Source organism: Marmota marmota, unplaced genomic scaffold (genome assembly GCF_001458135.2).
Source record: "Marmota marmota marmota unplaced genomic scaffold, marMar, whole genome shotgun sequence".
Classification (NCBI taxonomy): domain Eukaryota; kingdom Metazoa; phylum Chordata; class Mammalia; order Rodentia; family Sciuridae; genus Marmota; species Marmota marmota.
In genome coordinates this window covers 34,232,177-34,248,794 of record NW_026000005.1, presented here as the reverse complement: position 1 = coordinate 34,248,794, position 16,618 = coordinate 34,232,177, and the positions used below count along the sequence as shown (strand labels likewise).

The window sequence follows — 16,618 nt, the reverse complement described above, 5'->3', positions numbered from 1 at the left end:
ATATATATATATATATATATATATATATATATATATATATATATATACACACACACACACACATTTGAATTAAAGGACCTCAAATACCATCTTGAACATTCCTCCCTTCACAAATAAAGATATCTAGGTTCAGGCAACCTAAATGGGCTGCCCAAAGTAATGTGTCCAGTCAGGGCCAGAGCCGGGCCTACAGCCACCGTCTTCTGAATCCAGATGTTGAGTTTTTGTATTATCCAGGCTGGTATTCACACCATGTGCCACCCCGACAGCCTCCCTGGGATGATGCCCTCTCCCTAACACATCTCACTTTGAGTGAGGATTATTCCCATCCAGGAACCCTGGATGCTGAGGGTAGCCAAATGTCACACAGTAGGTAGGGAAGCATACATAGAGGGGACAGTGACCACAGAGGACTCTAGGGATGTAGGCAGAGCCAGGAAACGCCAACACCCATGCTCTGTACTCCTGTCTTCCTTCTCACGACCTTGTTCTCTCCAGGACACCAAGTTCTTCATGAGTAACGCTTTCTTTTTTTTTTTTTTTTTTTAATTTTTAATATTTATTTGTTTTAGTTCTCGGCGGACACAACATCTTTGTATGTGGTGCTGAGGATCGAACCTGGGCCGCACGCATGCCAGGCGAGCGCGCTACCGCTTGAGCCACATCCCCAGCCATGAGAAACGCTTTCTTCAGGAAAGAATCTCATGGGCACATCCACACTGAGGTGGAGCTGACCGAAAATTCTCTCAGGTTCCACAGGACAGAGCCAGAAGGGACCCAAAGGGACCAGAATATTGCCATCCCAACCTGGAAAAGAAAATATACAGAAGCTAAGTGATAAGCACCCTCATCACCGTCTACGCTGTGGGCCGAGAATGTAAATCAAAGCACTTGAAAACTGTCACTCAGGAGGTACCCGCAGGCGCCACCTCCCTTCCCAGGAGAGCTCCCTTCCCAGGAGAGCCTGGCACAGGGAGGTGTTCCCAGGGCTGGATCCAGCGTTATTTCTCTCATATGTCCTTTGGGATGCTCTGCCACAGCCTTCACCTGGAGCCACTTCCTGGTCCTCCCAAGTGTCTGGAACCGTATTCCTTCCAAGAGGCCATTACCCCTTCTCTCCTGGAACTTGGCAGGAGTTGGGATGAGACAACACCCCCTCTCCTTTGCTTGGCCATCAGGAGACTAAAACACCAAGCTATAGTTATATGTGAATTAGAGAAAACGAAAATGAAATGATTATCTAGGCTGGACTCTGAAGGCGGACTCTCTCAGCTCCCAAGGGAAGCATCTAAGGCTCAGATTTTCACAAGGAAGAGGTAGTGTGCAGGGCGACCATGTTGCACAACTCCTGGGGGCTCTGTGGATGTGACAGTCATACAATGGCTCTCCTGGCATTGTGGGGGTGTGACCCACAGCCTAAAGGCAGCATTGCCTTGTCCCTAAGTCAGCCCACCTACACACAGGTCACTCACATGTCCTCAAGCAGCTGCTCCTCAAGTGTCCCTGTCCTGAATGCCTCTCTCCTTCAGGAACCCTCTCTCTTTTCCATACAAAAAGGTCTTGGCTTCCTAAGTCAGTCCTATTTAACTGTCTCAGGTAGAGCTATTCACGCAGCCTACGGTCAGCACCAGTATGTTGGTTGCCACTCAGACTTAAAGATACCAGGGAAAGCAAGGGTGCCAGATGATGGGTGACTATAGGTCCCCGGGTTCTCCCAACAGTGTTCTAAGGCCTAAACAGGTGGGAGATAGAAGGGTACACACGGGGTAAAGATTCTTGCCCTACCCTTTTGGTCAGTGAGTCCCATTATTGTACAAGCATTTGATTTTCCTCTCTTGTGGACAGCCAGCCCCACAAAAGGGCTACACTGGGGTTGACTTGCCATTCCATCAACGACCAACAATAACCTGCACAATTCTCCAGAGAGAAGAACCTCTCTCTAACACATGCATTTTTAACAGGGACAATATTGCTGTTGGATCTTAACTATTACAATAACTCATGATCTCTAAAGCATCACAGTATGTGAACAGACACGTCTATGGAAGAAAGGAGGAAATGATAAAGAAATCAGTGTATACGAAGACTCCTAAAGGGAGTGGTAAATGGGGGGGGGGGGTCGGGGGTGTTGATAAACACCTCTCTAACCGAGGAGGAAAATGAATGGAGGAAAGTTTCTAATCCTTATGTCCATAATAGTTATTATTATCACCACCACCATCATCATCATCAAAACATGTTTTGCCCATCCCCTAAGTTAATCCCCTAACAATCTTAAGGGCTAGTATTATTATACTCATTTAAGATGATGAAACGGAGCCTTAAAGGTATTGTCCAAGGCCACACAGCTAGTAACTAGCAAAGGCATGATTCTAATTATCCACGAACCTAGTTCATGGTTTCAACCTTCCTACATCATCATCCCAGTAAAAGGGAGGTGAACAACAGTGAATCTCTAAATTCTACCATTTACTCCATCAACCCAAGTCCGGCTCTAAGACCATGCACAACAGCAAGATCCTAAGAAAGGAGACACCTGGGAAAACTAGATTGGGATAAGGATGGGAAGGGAGGCTAACTCTCAAGAGAGTTAGCCTCTTCCTTCTAGTCTAGGAGGCACAGTGGGACTAGGGACCTTGAACCTGGGGCAGAGAGAGAAATGAGAAGAGGAGCATGGCCCTGGGGTGTGCTCAGCTACTGCTACTGAAACCCCAGCATGGGCTGCAGCCAAGCCCAGGAGATGGGGTGACCTTGACGCAAACAGAACTTCCCTGGGCAATGATTCTGCAAATATAAACACGGACTCACCACATGATGGGTTCAACCAGTTCATGTAAACACTGAAGGGAGAAAAAAAAAAATTCAAAGAAAAAATATACTTCGCAGAGATGGAGCAGGGAAGTTTTGTGACTCAAAAAAGAGAGGCAAGTCCAGGGCTACAGAATTCTCTGGGCCTGAGACAAGGTCACAAGGGCACTTCCAAACTTGCACAAAGGGAACCTCAACCCCCTCATAGTGTGGGAAATCCTTTGTCAAGGGCAGCAAATCCACATGTGGCTGGCTTTTCCCCTACACCAAAAGCCATTGGGCTAGACTTCTGCAGTCCTGGAGCAGGATGCATTAGATGTCAGGACTTCCTAATTGCCAGGTGCCTTCCCAGAAGAAAGGGAACTCAAAACGAGTATCTAAGCTGAGGAACAGTTGCACTACTTGGAGGCAGGGGGATAGATGGAATGAACGCTGAAGAAAGAACACACCACTCCTCCCTGCCCCTACTGTTTGTGTGGGAAAGAGGACGCCTTCCTCGGTAGCCCTGTGCTATCTATGAGGATGCCAGCAGAGTCTCTGGGTTTTTGTTTGTTTGTTTGTTGTTTTGTTTTGTTTTTGCAAATAATCCAGGCTGAATCTGTAAAAAGAGCTGCTCTCCAGAGCACTTGTAAATACCATGCTCTCCTGGGCCAGAGGGTTTTGACAGAACTCCATCTCTGGCTTTCCAAGACACCTATTACCTTCAAAGAAGCCAGCCACGGAGAAGGTCGGTCACAGGTCCCAGTAGACAGTGGGGGACATGATGCTTTGTATTGCTGTCATGGTCTCCCCAGCGTTTCCAGAAAGAAACACACACACACACACACACACACACACAGAGAGAGAGAGAGAGAGAGAGAGAGAGAAAGCTGTGGGAAGCTGCAGCAATCAGGGCAGTCAAAGGTCCAAAGAGGGCTGCAGATGTCTCTCCCAGCCACATCCCTGCCCTGGAATTCATTCAGGGGCCAAGCCTCTTGCTGGCTCAGCAGGACACCTGCCCATCTGGGACAGGAGGGAAACTGAGGGAAAGATACTTGGGCAGGCAAAGCCTAGTGGACACTGGAAGAGACTGGGAGACAGTCTAAAGAAGGAATAAGGACAAGTGCTTTTCAATGAACATTGAGCAAACTCAGGGTGCTCCACATGGGTCAGATCAATAATGGTAAGTCCCAGAGCAACAATGGAGGCAACCCAGTCCAGTGGACTCCTAACTCCACCACGTCTTGGCAAATCACATGACTTCTCTTACCTGGGTTTTAAAATGGGATTAATAATAGTAGCATCTCATAGAGCAATTATGAGCATTAAATGAGTTAATTTTTGTGAAGCTCTGAGAATATTTGAAGTGCCTGGCAGATAACAAGCATTATTAGCATTTGCTAAACAAACACAAGCTCCTATGAATTTGCCTAGGGTTTAATGCCAAAGGGCTTCTCTCCCTATTCTTCTTTTATTCATTCATTTGTTTGCTTAACAAATATTTATTGAGTGCCTTCACTCTATCAAGCTCCTGTGTTCATACTGCCACTATTAAAAATGAGCAAAACCAACCATGACTTCCCACTCTTGGGGCTTAGAGCCTGAATATCATCTCTTTTGATTAGCTTTTCCTCTGTGTTCCTCCAGACTTCTGTCAGGTTAAACCGGCCCAACCTAGATCAAATCTTGCCTGGGAGCACACACCCCTGAACATAGAATCTGAAAAGGAAAAATTGCTTATGGTTTTCCAGCTGCCCCAGTCTTCAAGCACAGGAGAGAAAACTGCTGGAATCACCAGAATGAGCCCCAGGGTTCAGAACGCAGATGAAGCAAACCAGACTGCCAGGCTCGGCATCCACACCCGCCATGACAGAGCGTCCTCCACTGCAGCGGTCCCAACCCCAGAAACTGCATTGCTCACATGTCCACTCAGTGGAGGTTTGGGATGTGATCTGGGATCTATTTCACCTGATACACTCATTCAAGACTCTGAGTTGAAATCAAGTTATGAGGAACCAGAGGACCTATGTGGAAGGTCCATTTACCTGTAGCAAAAGCAGGTGGACCTGGGGCAGGTGGTAGGGGCTGCAGCTTTCTGAGGCCAGCAGAAGCAGCAGCTCCCATAGCAGCCCACTCCTGGAATCTCAGCCTAGAATCTTCCTTCCTCCCTCCTCCCAATGGGCCCATGATGCATCTATACCACCTCACAAACACCTTTCAGCCAACACTAGCTGAAGTGTGACTAGAAGTGGGAAAACCCCGAAGAAGAACTGACCACTCCAGCCATGTAACTATGGGTGAGCCAAGCCCTAAATCTAAGAAGAAAATAAGAAAGCCGTATTCCCTAGGTGCTGGAGACGGTGATATTTATTTAGTTATTCTTTGGCTAGAACCAGCAGCAGAACCAGCCATGAGAATTTAACAAATCCCTCCTTGGCATTTTTCTTTATAGTAAACCAGGCAGAGAAAAAGTGAGAAAACTAAAAATTGGTTCAACCACTCTGGAAAGCAGTATTATGATGCCTCAAAAATCTAGGAATGGAACCACCACTTGGCCCAGTTATTCCATTCTTCTGTACATATCCTAAGGGTTCAAAATCAGCATACTACAGTGACACAGCCACATCAATGTTTATAGCAGCTTGATTCCCAATAGCTAAGCCACAGAGCCAATTTAGGTGCCCTTCAACCGATGAATGAATAAAGAAAATGTGGTATATATACACAATGGAGTATTACTCAGCCATAAAGAAGAATGACTTTATGACTTTTGCCAGTAAATGGAGGGATCTGGAGACTACCATGCTAAGTGAAATAAGCCAATCCCCAAAGAACCAAAGATTGAATGTTTTCTTCTTTGATACGTGGTAGCTAACCCACAATAAGGGAGGAGGATTAAAAAAAAAGAAGAAGAAGAAGAAGAGTAGTTCAGTGGATTAGACAAAAGGGGATGAAGGGAAGGGAGGGGGCATAGGAAAAGGAAAGACAATGGAATGACTCTAACATAACTTTCCTACGTACATATATCCATACACCACGGTGGGTCTCGCCATCATGTACATCCACAAGAAATTAATTAAAAAAAATAACTATGGGTAAATAAAAGAGAGATCAGCAGAGAGAAGGGAGCAGGGGGAGGGGAAGGAGAGGGACTGGGGACTGAATTAGAACAAGATATAGTCCATGCTTTTAAAATTTATGTCAAGATGGATTCTGCTGTCATATAGAACTGAAAAGAACCAATGAATTAAAAGAAATAAAAATAAAAAACTGTGAAATCTCTTCTAACTGCCAGAGGATAGGGTCAGTCCTATTCTCAGGCTGATCCCCTGCTGTGAACAATAAAACTCTCTCTTTTCTCAGAAAGAAAAGTAAAAAAGAAAGTGGGAAGCTCTTGGCTGCACAGGCCATGGAGGGAGTGAAGGAGAGCAGACGTGGGCAGCACCGCACTCTTCCCCTCCTCACCCTAATCCTGCCAGACTTCTCTCGAACACACCCCAAGTGTGTGTCGCTGCCCCGGGTCTTTGCCCTTGCTGTCCTCTCTGCTGGGAAGTGACCTCCTGCCCTGTGTCCCCATTCCTTGGTCTCTGCAGCACTGATCAATTATTTTACTGATGGGTTTACTTGTGTTTATGGTCTCTTTTGCCCCCTTAGGACATGAGTCTTGGGAGGCCAAGAGCTCTGGTTTGTTCCTGCTGAATGCTTCCTTGAAGAACAAGCCTGGCCAATGGAGGAGGCCTGAGACTAACTTGTTCACAGACTCCGATTCCTCAAGGCCCTGCTTCCTAAGGGCAGGGGCTTTGGAGTGGACCCCAAAGGGCCAGGAGACAGACAGGGCTGCAGCCCACCCCAAGCCCATCTTGAGAACAGAAGGGACTCGTGGGTTAAAACCAGAAGGTCAACGGCAGGGAAATCCTTCTGCCTTCAGAAATTAATAAGCTAAATCAGATGGAAATAAACTTAATCTTCTCTTTCTTCCCTTATTACCCTAATTGGCTTAAATTTGTGGCAACTTCCCAGCATTCTCACAATGGAAACAACTCGTGTTGCGTTGGAAGCCCAGAAAGTAATTACCCTGTGGTTTTATTCTAATTCACTAACAGATACTCTTCAGCTTAAAGATCCCTGAGAGGGAAGGAGTAAATAATGAAGATTAGAAAATTCTTTTTCCATTCCTCTGCTGGTTGAAATTTTTAAACTATGACAGAAATAATTAGTTAGGACCCTTTTCTTAAATTAAAAAAGCACATAGCTTAGAGTACAATGTAAAATGTAAATAAACAGATGCAAACATAAATACAACTGGCCATCTCATTGGTGAACCTTTAGCGGGTTTCAAATATTGCTGAATACAGCCTTGGTTTTATTCCAGCACTGAGCAAATTAAATTCTTTTTTGATTATCCTAACTTGGACATAAATTCTCCCCGGGGCTTATCCTAAGTCAAGTGTGCTTTGTGTCTTCATAGCAGTTTTTGTTTTAAAAAAAAAAAAAAGAGAGCACAAGGAGCCTCCAACCAACCCTGGTCTCTTTCTAGCAAGAGCGACCTTGACTGTCCTACTTGCAATTTATTAAAGAAAAGTTCAATTTGTTCTTTTAAGCCCCTCAGCTCCTTTCCTATTTCCTTTCTCACCTTAATGCCTGCCATGGACACAGAATGTCCTGTTAAGAAAATCATCAGTGACAGCTGTTGACACCAAACTGGTGATGAACGGGGAAGAACACTATTTAAACAGGCAAGAATACATTTTCAAAAGACACGTAAAGTGATTCTCTACCATGTTCTCTCTCACACACCCACAGTACCCAAATTTACCTGCAAGATCCTTTGAAAGTCCTGAATAACAGCAAAACAGAGACTAACACATTTCCCTCAAAAGGAAAAGGTTCTGGGAATAGCCACCAAGGACCACAGGTGACTCCTTCCCTGTGCCATCCCCTCTTCCTTCTCAATTTGGTGATGTGGTCTTGGGTACAGGAGGCTGTCCTCATCCCCAGGGCTCTGAAGTTGAATCTACCACTTGCCACATAGTGGGGAAAATTTTCCATAAGTCCATCTACAGAAACAGATTTTCAGAGCTTGGTTTGCAAAGAGAGTTAGAGAGGTAGAGGAAGGGAGCCCGAGAACACAGAAGAAAAGGGGTGTGGACACCCCAGGCCTACCAGTCCACGACGTCCATATTTTCTGTTGTGTTTCTGTCTGCACAATACATCTCTAGGTGCTGAAGCCTCTGAGTGGCATGACCTCTACCTCCTCTCCAAGTTTCTTCTTCCTCCTTGGTGGCTCCTCAGGCTAGAAGAAACCTCCGTGGATCGTCTGTGGCTTATAGATTACACAAAAGCAAACAGTCCTCCAAATTTGGGGGCCAATACGAGCATGTCAACTCCTCATTTTCCAAATACTATGTCAGTTAGGGGAGCTCCTGAGGACAGTGGTGGAGAACCCAAATCAAAGGGGCTGAAACTATCAGGAGAGCCGTCTTCTCCTGTCACCAGAACAACAAAGGTAGATGGCCTTAGACAGTGGCACATCAGCAGACAGATGATACCTCAAGGTATCTTGAGGCACTCCCTATCTTGATCTTTCCCTCTCTCCAGCCTTCTATCCATATTGTCTCTCATGACTGGAAGAGACAATTAGTGGCAACAGAGATGAGAAGCTTTCACATTCCAAACAGAGAAAGCAGAGAAATTTCTGCCCCAGAAGCAGAAGTTAAAATCCTTCCATCATCTAATCTACTGGGCTATATGTCACCAGGTTAGACCAGGGGTTTTCAAACTTTTCTGACTTGGGACCCTTTAAAAATTCTAACAACTGTGTAAAAGTATGGAGAGCTTTCGTGCAGGTGGGTCACATCTATCGATAGGTATTAGAAATCAACACTTGGGAATTCTTCTACTATTTATCAATTCATTTTAAAGCAATTATATCGGGCTGGGGATGTGGCTCAAGCGGTAGCACGCTCGCCTGGCATGCGTGCGGCCCGGGTTCGATCCTCAGCACCACATACAAACAAAGATGTTGTGTCCGCCGAAAACTAAAAAATAAAAATATTAAAAATTCTCTCTCTCTCTCTCTCTCTCTCTCTCTCCTCTCTCACTCTTTCTTTAAAAAAAAAAAAAAAGCAATTATATCCTCATTACACAGTATACTTGTTAGGAAAAATAACTGTTTTTTAAAGAATCTAGCGAGAAGCATGACTTTGTTCCTCATTTTGGCATCTCTGTTTCATTTCCAGTCTAATAGAAGGCGGCTGCACACCCCCTTCTGCTTCTGTGCTCCCTCTGTCACAACCCCACGTGACATGGAGCCTCTGGAAAACTCCAGGGTGTCCTCAGGAAGGAAGGACAGTGGAAAAGGCAATGAAGGGCTTAGTAAAAAGTATTTTTGATGTCCCAGACCCCTTCCAGGAACTGATGGCCACAGCCGTGGGACTGCTGGCTGACCAACCAGGATGGCCCTCTGCAGTGGGGGACGGGGTGGAGACCCAAACAAACGGGAACCTGATGGAAGTGGAAGGGACCCTGGGTTTGGGTAGAAATCACCAGTGTCTCCTTCACAGATGTTGCAAGCAGACATAAACAACTGCCATCTCCTATCCCCTCCATTTTCTTTAAAAAGAGCCTTTTGATATCAAAGATACGGGATGAATAGAATTTCACGATAAAAGGTAGTAGCTTTGATTGAATATGTATCATTTTACGAAAAATTTACGTTGATTGGACATGGACCAAGAGGGAAAAGGAAGCCTATGTGTAGATGTTCTCTGACTTGAGAAGGAGGGGGATGGGGTGGGTATCAGCAGAATAGAGACCAAATGGGGAGCAGGTGGGAGCAGGAAGGATGGATGCCATCATCAGGACATGTTGAGCTTAACTCAGCCCTGGGAGTCACACTCAACACTCTGACAACTGTGTGCAGAAGTATTTAGATCTAAGGAAAAGATCTCAGCTATACATAGGAAAAACTCTGCAGGCCTGAGGTATGCGGATCCTAACTGAAGTCTTGGGAGCAGAGAAGGTGGTCCAGGGGGGCAGGTGCAACAGGAGACCAGAAGAGAAGAACCCTGGGGGCACCCTGTATCTTTAAGGACAAGTAGAAGAGAAAAGACAGGCAAAGGATAATGAAGAGAGGTTTCCAGAAAGATAGGAAGGCATGTTCCAACTGATGGTCTGGAGAGAGTTCAAGAAGGAGTGTAAAAATGGCAGAGCTGGTATGTGGGAGCCCAGCCTGAAGGACTGCACAGGCCGATTGTGGGTAGCTTTCCTGGCTAATCTCTTTCCTGAAGTGCCTGCAGCCTTGAGCTTCCTCCCTATTAAAAGACAAAAACAAAATACAAGAAACCTGCACCGAGAAAAGAATCCCTAAAAATATCTGCAATGGCAGCCCAGTATTCTGCTGTATGGGTGTGCCGTGGTGCAATGGTAGTGCCCACAGTACAGTGTTAAGGGAAGAAAGCAAGACACCAGCAGGGGAGGAGGAAGATTCCGGCTGGGGGACCCATCCATGCGCATTGGTATGCAAAAAAAAAAAAAAATGTCCACACATAAGCGCACACATGTGTGGAAATGCAAGCACAATAAAAGAAGGCCCCAGGGGCGTGCTTGTTGGGGTTGGGCTCTTCGGTTTAGCTGAGCTGTGTGCAGCTGCTAGCTCTGTGATGAGCTTTGGAAGAGATGGGGGGACGACTTCAGTGCCAGGTGGCTGGGGAAGAGAGAAAAGAGAGAATGAGACAATTTCCACCAGGATTACAATGTTGGAGAAAGCACACAGATGTTTAAAGAGTGTGGACAAGGCAGGATTTGCTGCATGGTGTAATGCAAACATCTCTATCATCTCCCAAGGAAGTCTAGAAAAATCTTCATTATTCAGCAATGCTTTGGGAATCGAAATTGGGGAGAATACTGATTGTCCCCCAGATGGCACAGAACAGGGACCACAGCGGCACCCATTTACTTGTAATTCCAAATAATAACACTAAAAACTGTGACTTCTTGAGCACTTGCCGTATACCAGGAGCTGCTCTAAGCCCTTGGCATGTACTATGTCACTAAGTCTCCACCACAGTCTCATAGCATAGGTACCATGCTTGTCCCAATTTTACAGATAAAGCCACTGAGGCAGAAAGAGCTTCATCACTTGTGCAAGGCCACAGAGCTTCAGAGATTTTGATTTTGGCCTCCACACTACTTTGCCTCTCGGCAAACTAAAGAATATGCCTGTCAGAAATAAGAACAAACCCTCAACCACACTTGTCTCTGAGTAATGAGAATAGGGGTGACTTCCATTTTCTTCTTTTTGTACTTCCTGTATGTTTCATATTTCCTACGGTGATCAGGAATCACTACAATAGTATAAAAATACAATGAAAGGATCTCATGACATCGTAACTACCCAAATGGCAGTTACATCTGATCAGAGCGTACAGGAGACCTCTCTTGAAAGGATTGTACACTGGAATAAAGAGTAAATTCATAAGGAGACCAATTTCTTACCAGAAAGTAGATTAGAAAGGCACTAAGCAACTCCGTGAGACCATAGGGCTGGGGATGTGGCTCAGTGGTGGAATGCCCTGAGTTCAATTCCCAGTGCCACCCTCCCATTGCCCCTCCCCCCAAAAAATAGCTGGTGGCAATGAGAAACTTAAAGAACCTGAGTCGCTGCCTTGTCCTTCTCAATACCCTCCTAATCTAGCACATTTCTCAATAAATTTCAATTAATTGATTAATATGATTTTCATTTCCACAGGTGATCTACAAAGAAGGAAAGAATTAAGACTGTCTCCCAGGAGGAAGCTGTAAAACACAGGGCTCCAGGGACACAGTGTCTGCCTCCCTGGAGATGTTCCCCCAGCACGACAGCTTTTGGGGCGTGAAGAAGCAGAGGACCCACCATGCTCACTCCAGCAACCCTTGTGGTTTGGGAAGAGGCAGCCCTAGTCAGGAATCAAATATGAACAAACGTCTAGGCCTGGGCTGAAGCCCCAGCTTAGATGGGCTTTTAGAATTGCAGGGTGTGATGGGACTTCGGGACTTCAGGTAGACAGCCCCTGCAGACCCTACCACAATGTCACCACTTGTCAACCTCTAACCTCCCTCTGACCCTATCTAGGACTATGGGGTCTGACAGGTTCCCCAAAGATCACATCCTACTAACAGATCCCTAGTGAGATGTTTAAGCCTCTCTGTCCATCCCATGAAGAACAGATGTCCTGGATTACTCTAGGACATAGAACCTAGTGGACATTCAAGACTTATTGTGCACGACATTCAGCTCAGCCCTCTCTCACACTCACCGGGACTACCATCTCTCATCAGAATAACCCAAACCCACGATCGTCGGTGCTTTTAGAATTCTTGATTCATTCCTCTAAGCAACAATATTTTCAAATAAGACAAAATCTGGCTAACTCTGTGAATGCGATTAATCTCCAACTTTCCTTAGGCATCCATTTCCTCCTCTGCGAAATGAGAAAATTAGACCCGAGAATCTCCCACTGAAATCTAATCCAAGACAAACACTATGAACCTGGGATCACTCTCGCTGGTACAGTGGCAGGTGGGGAGAGAGAAAGTACCCAGGATTTCATGGGAGTCAAACCTGAGCTCCAGGTAGCCATCACCCTGGCAAAGAGCAAAGGCTGTAAATGGGAAAGTGGGTGTGTTCACACTTGAGAGCTGGGAGGCTGCCAAGGGTCCAGGTACACAGAGCAAGGCCAGGCCTCAGCTCACTCAGGAACACGCCCACCTAGGGGGAGGGCCCCACTTGCCCAACAGCTGTCAGGGCTGGGGACGGGGTGCTCAGAGCTTTACACCAGAGCTTCAGAAGACACGTCCCCCTCGTACGGCTCTGAGTCTGCAAGAGGCTTGGGGCGGCAGGTGACTGTTGGGGGAAAACTTGGCAGGGTCTTTCTTTTTTTTTTTTTTTTTTTTGAATATTTATTTTTTAGGTGTAGTTGAACACAATGCCTTTATTTTATTCATTTATTTTTACGTGGTGCTGAGGATTGAACCCAGAGCCTCGCAAGTGCTAGGCGAGCACTCTACCGCCGAGCCGCAACCCCAGCCCTGGCAGGGTCTTTTCTAAGTGAGATTTCGAAAGCTTTTTTACAGGGCTTAGGAAAACCCTGGGCAGATCATCAATGAGGGAAGACGAATGGAAAAGTCCAAGGGTTAGGATATCAGGAAAAAGCAGATGAAAATAAGATCACAGCCAGGAAAATGCGACCCATGGTGTGAGCACCATGACCATGGCCCCAGGATGCCCCCATGGAGGTCCTCAGCCCTGTCACAGCAGGCAGCCTGTAGCCATGAGAAGCTTGTCTGGCTTCAAGTCCCATCTCACGCGTAACCCACAGTTGTGTGATCGGGACCAATCATTAACCTCACTAGGCTCATTTTCCTCATCTGTATAATGGGCAAAATAATACCCACCTCCTGAGGTTCTTAGGGGATTTAGTGAAATTATCCTAAAAAGCACTCAGTAAACCTAAACTGCACCCAGTCGTGTTACTGATGCTGGCAGGAATCACAGCCACCATCGTCTCCTTAAACTTGCCCTTGCCTAATCTCAACCCAACAAAATTGCTATTGCCTATTCCTGAAGTTCCAGAGTTTGAAGCAGATGATGGAAAGGGGAGGCGGATAGAAAAAACGGATCCCCAGTGATAAGCCAAAAGAAAGGGTCTTTTTCTTCTCAACAGCCTGCACCCAGCTGTGCCTCCCAGGGCTCCTGGCACGGGGCCTGCAAGGGGCAGCCTGTGAACCCAGCACAGCTGAAGTGACCCAGAGGCTGACCTCCTCCTCGGGGACAGAAAGGGGGTCTGAGGCACAGAGGTGAAGAACACCCTCAGCAGAGACAGGAGAGGTGTTTCGTGGTTGATGTGAAATGGGAGAAGAGGAAGATCATGAGCTCACATACTGTGCGGAAAGTAGAGTTCTCAGATCAAATACAGGGCTCCCGATTACATCTGAATTTCAGATAAACAAGAAATAAGTCTGTAAGACAACTATGTCCTGAACAGTACATAAGGGAGACTGTGAAAATTGTTGTTTCTCTGAAATCCAAACTTAACAGGACGTTGCGTGTTTGTGTTTGCTAAGTCAGGCAACCTTGGCAGGAAGCAAGGTGACAGCAGGCTGGTGGGAGTCCTCTGGGGAGAGGAAGGGGAGGGGACTCAGCCTGGCAGGGCCTGGGAAGGGGGGATCAAAATCAAACAGTGTGGACAAGAGGAGCTCATGGCAAGGGAGTAATATCCAGACTATAGAAGGAATTCAGAAAACTGAACACACACACCGAAAAATTAAAAGTGGGCTTGGGACCTAAATAGACACTTCTTCAAAAGGAAACAGAAATGGCCAAGTATATGAAAAACTGCTCAATATTAATAATCATCAGAGAAATGCAAATCAAAGACACAATGTGATATCATCTTACTCCAGTTAAAATTACTACCATCAAAAAGACAAAAAATAGCAAATGCTGCTGAACATGCAGAGAAAGGGGACCTCCCGGACGGACACTGAGGAATGTGAAATACTACAGCCATTATGGAAAACACACGGAGATTCCCTCATAAAACCAAAAATAGAACTGCCATAAAACCCAGCAATCCCACTGCTGGATATATATTCAAAAGATGAAATCACTATACTAGAGAGACATTTGTACTCTCATGCTTATTATAGCACTATTCTTTTTTAAAACAATATGGTGCTCTCTTTTTTTATATATATACCTTTTTTATTTTATTTATTTATTTTTTTTAGTGTGGTGCTGAGGGTTAAACCCAGTACTTTCCATGTGCTAGGCAAGTGCTCTACCACTAAGCTACAATCCCAGCTGGAATCAACTGAGAGCTCCATCAATGGATGAATGGATAAGGAAAATGTTATACATACATATAATGAAACATTATTCAGCCATGAAAAAGAATACAATCATGTCAATGGCAGCAACATGGATACAACTGAAGGTCATTAGGTTAGTGAAATAAGAAAGTCACAGAAAAACAAATACCATGTGTTCTTACTCATTTGTGGAAACAAAATGTCCATCTCATAGAAGAACAGAGTGGAACAGTGGTCACTAGAGACCAGTAGTCCTTAATTCTTCTCTTAAGAAGAAATAGTTAGTTCTAGTATTTTGTAGTATAGTAGGGTAACTATTGGTTACAATGATCTATGATATATTTCAGACTAACAAAAAAAAAAAGTAGTATGAAATTCCTGACATAAAAATGATTACCATTTGAAGAGACAGAAGTGCTTACCCTGACTTGATCATTACACGTGGTGTACACATATCAAATTATCACACAATTCCCCACAAAGATGCACAAATATTATGTTTTAATGTTTAAAAGGGGCGGGGTGTCAATCAGGACTCCTGTGAAAGATGGCAAGGCTGGCCAGGCAGAGGCGAGAAGAAAGAGTTCTACAGGCCTGAGTGCAAAGACCTGAAACGCACAGCGCGTTCTGAGCACCCCTGGGACCCATGCAAAGGGCACAGTGGGTGCGGAGGCAGGACAACCAGACCATCTGCAAGAGTGACCCTTACCTGGAACACATCTGTGCAGAACTTCCTTACGTCTACAATGTGCCGGTCTCTTCCTGAGGATGCGGCAGTAAGCAGGAAGGCGAGCTCACAGTTCTCCTGTGTGACCCCTCGCTAGCAGGACCAGAGGGTGTTTCAGATAAACAAGTAAACAGTGACAAGAGCCAGAGGTGGCCGACTAGCCACCAAGCCCGTATTTACTTGGTTAATCTGATGCACCATTAGGTATTTCCCAGATGTCGTCTCCTGGAAGAAGCCTCCCCTAGTCCATTGGCCAGGGACAGGGGTCTCAGGCACAAGGCTTAGTACCTAATTGAGACGGAGAGTTTCCTTCTCCACACCACCCACCAGCCCACAGACCCCTGGGGAAAGGCTACTAATCCTCTAGTACCCAGCAGGCAATTAGTACTTACTACAAGCTAAAAAATTTTCTGTTGAAGAATTCTAGGCGCTTTGGATATGGGACGTATCCAGTTGATTCCAGCTGGGGTTGTAGCTTAGTGGTAGAGCACTTCTCCTGGTGGAGAAGCCGACTCCAGTCAGACTGATGGATCTGCAAATTCAGAAAGGATCGTGGGGTTCAAATCAGAGTTTTTAAAATTTCAATGTACGGACCATTTGTTGAAGAAGCCATGAGTGGGAGTGTTCTTGCCCAGGACAGTATAAGCATCATAGAGTTCCATAAGATTCTTTGGTTCTTTAGTAAGTAAGAAGAATCAACACTAGAAAACTTGAAAAAGAATTTTAAAAAGAAAACAGCCAAACCACACAAACAAAAACAAAATCCTCTTGGTGAATAGGGATTACTTTGGGCCTGAGATAGGTGGCTCACAGGATCAGAGGGAAAACTGGGCACCAGGTTTAGAAAAGCCAGATCCATAGCATGTCAGGATATTTGTGGAGTAGGGAAGAAAACCAGCATGCTCAGGAGCCGCTCCAAGCCCTTACTCATTTCAACTAAGTCCAGGAAGAGAAAACACAGCTGGCGCAACTCAGGGCACAGACCTGCTTCTCGCTTTTACAGGTCACCTTAACTGAGACCACGACTACACTCAGGGGGAATTCTGCACAGGATAGGATGTTAGAAAAAAAGAAAATGGACCCTGAGTGTCCAATATCCGAGTGCCCTTTATAATTATGGAGCTTTACCAAACCGTCAGAATGTAAGTACAGGAACAGGTGACCCAGGGATGCTACAGAATCTCCTTCAGCAATTTCTAAAGAAAAAAATTCATGAGCCCCTTCCTGGAGTTATTTGAATGGAACATTGACTAG

The 16,618-nt window shown here is 45.5% G+C and overlaps 1 long non-coding RNA gene across 2 annotated transcripts in view; it reads right to left on the bottom strand.

The window, feature by feature from the left end:
- Nucleotides 1-79: 79 nt before the first annotated feature.
- The window catches only part of LOC125618221, a 29,692-nt gene continuing 13,153 nt past the window's right edge, over nt 80-16,618 (bottom strand). For both annotated transcript variants that reach the window (XR_007349476.1, XR_007349477.1), the window contains 3 exons: nt 15,757-15,896; nt 15,347-15,457; nt 80-807 (listed from right to left, as the gene is read on the bottom strand). This is a non-coding gene — a long non-coding RNA (uncharacterized LOC125618221). The remainder of the gene's footprint in view (nt 808-15,346; nt 15,458-15,756; nt 15,897-16,618) is intronic.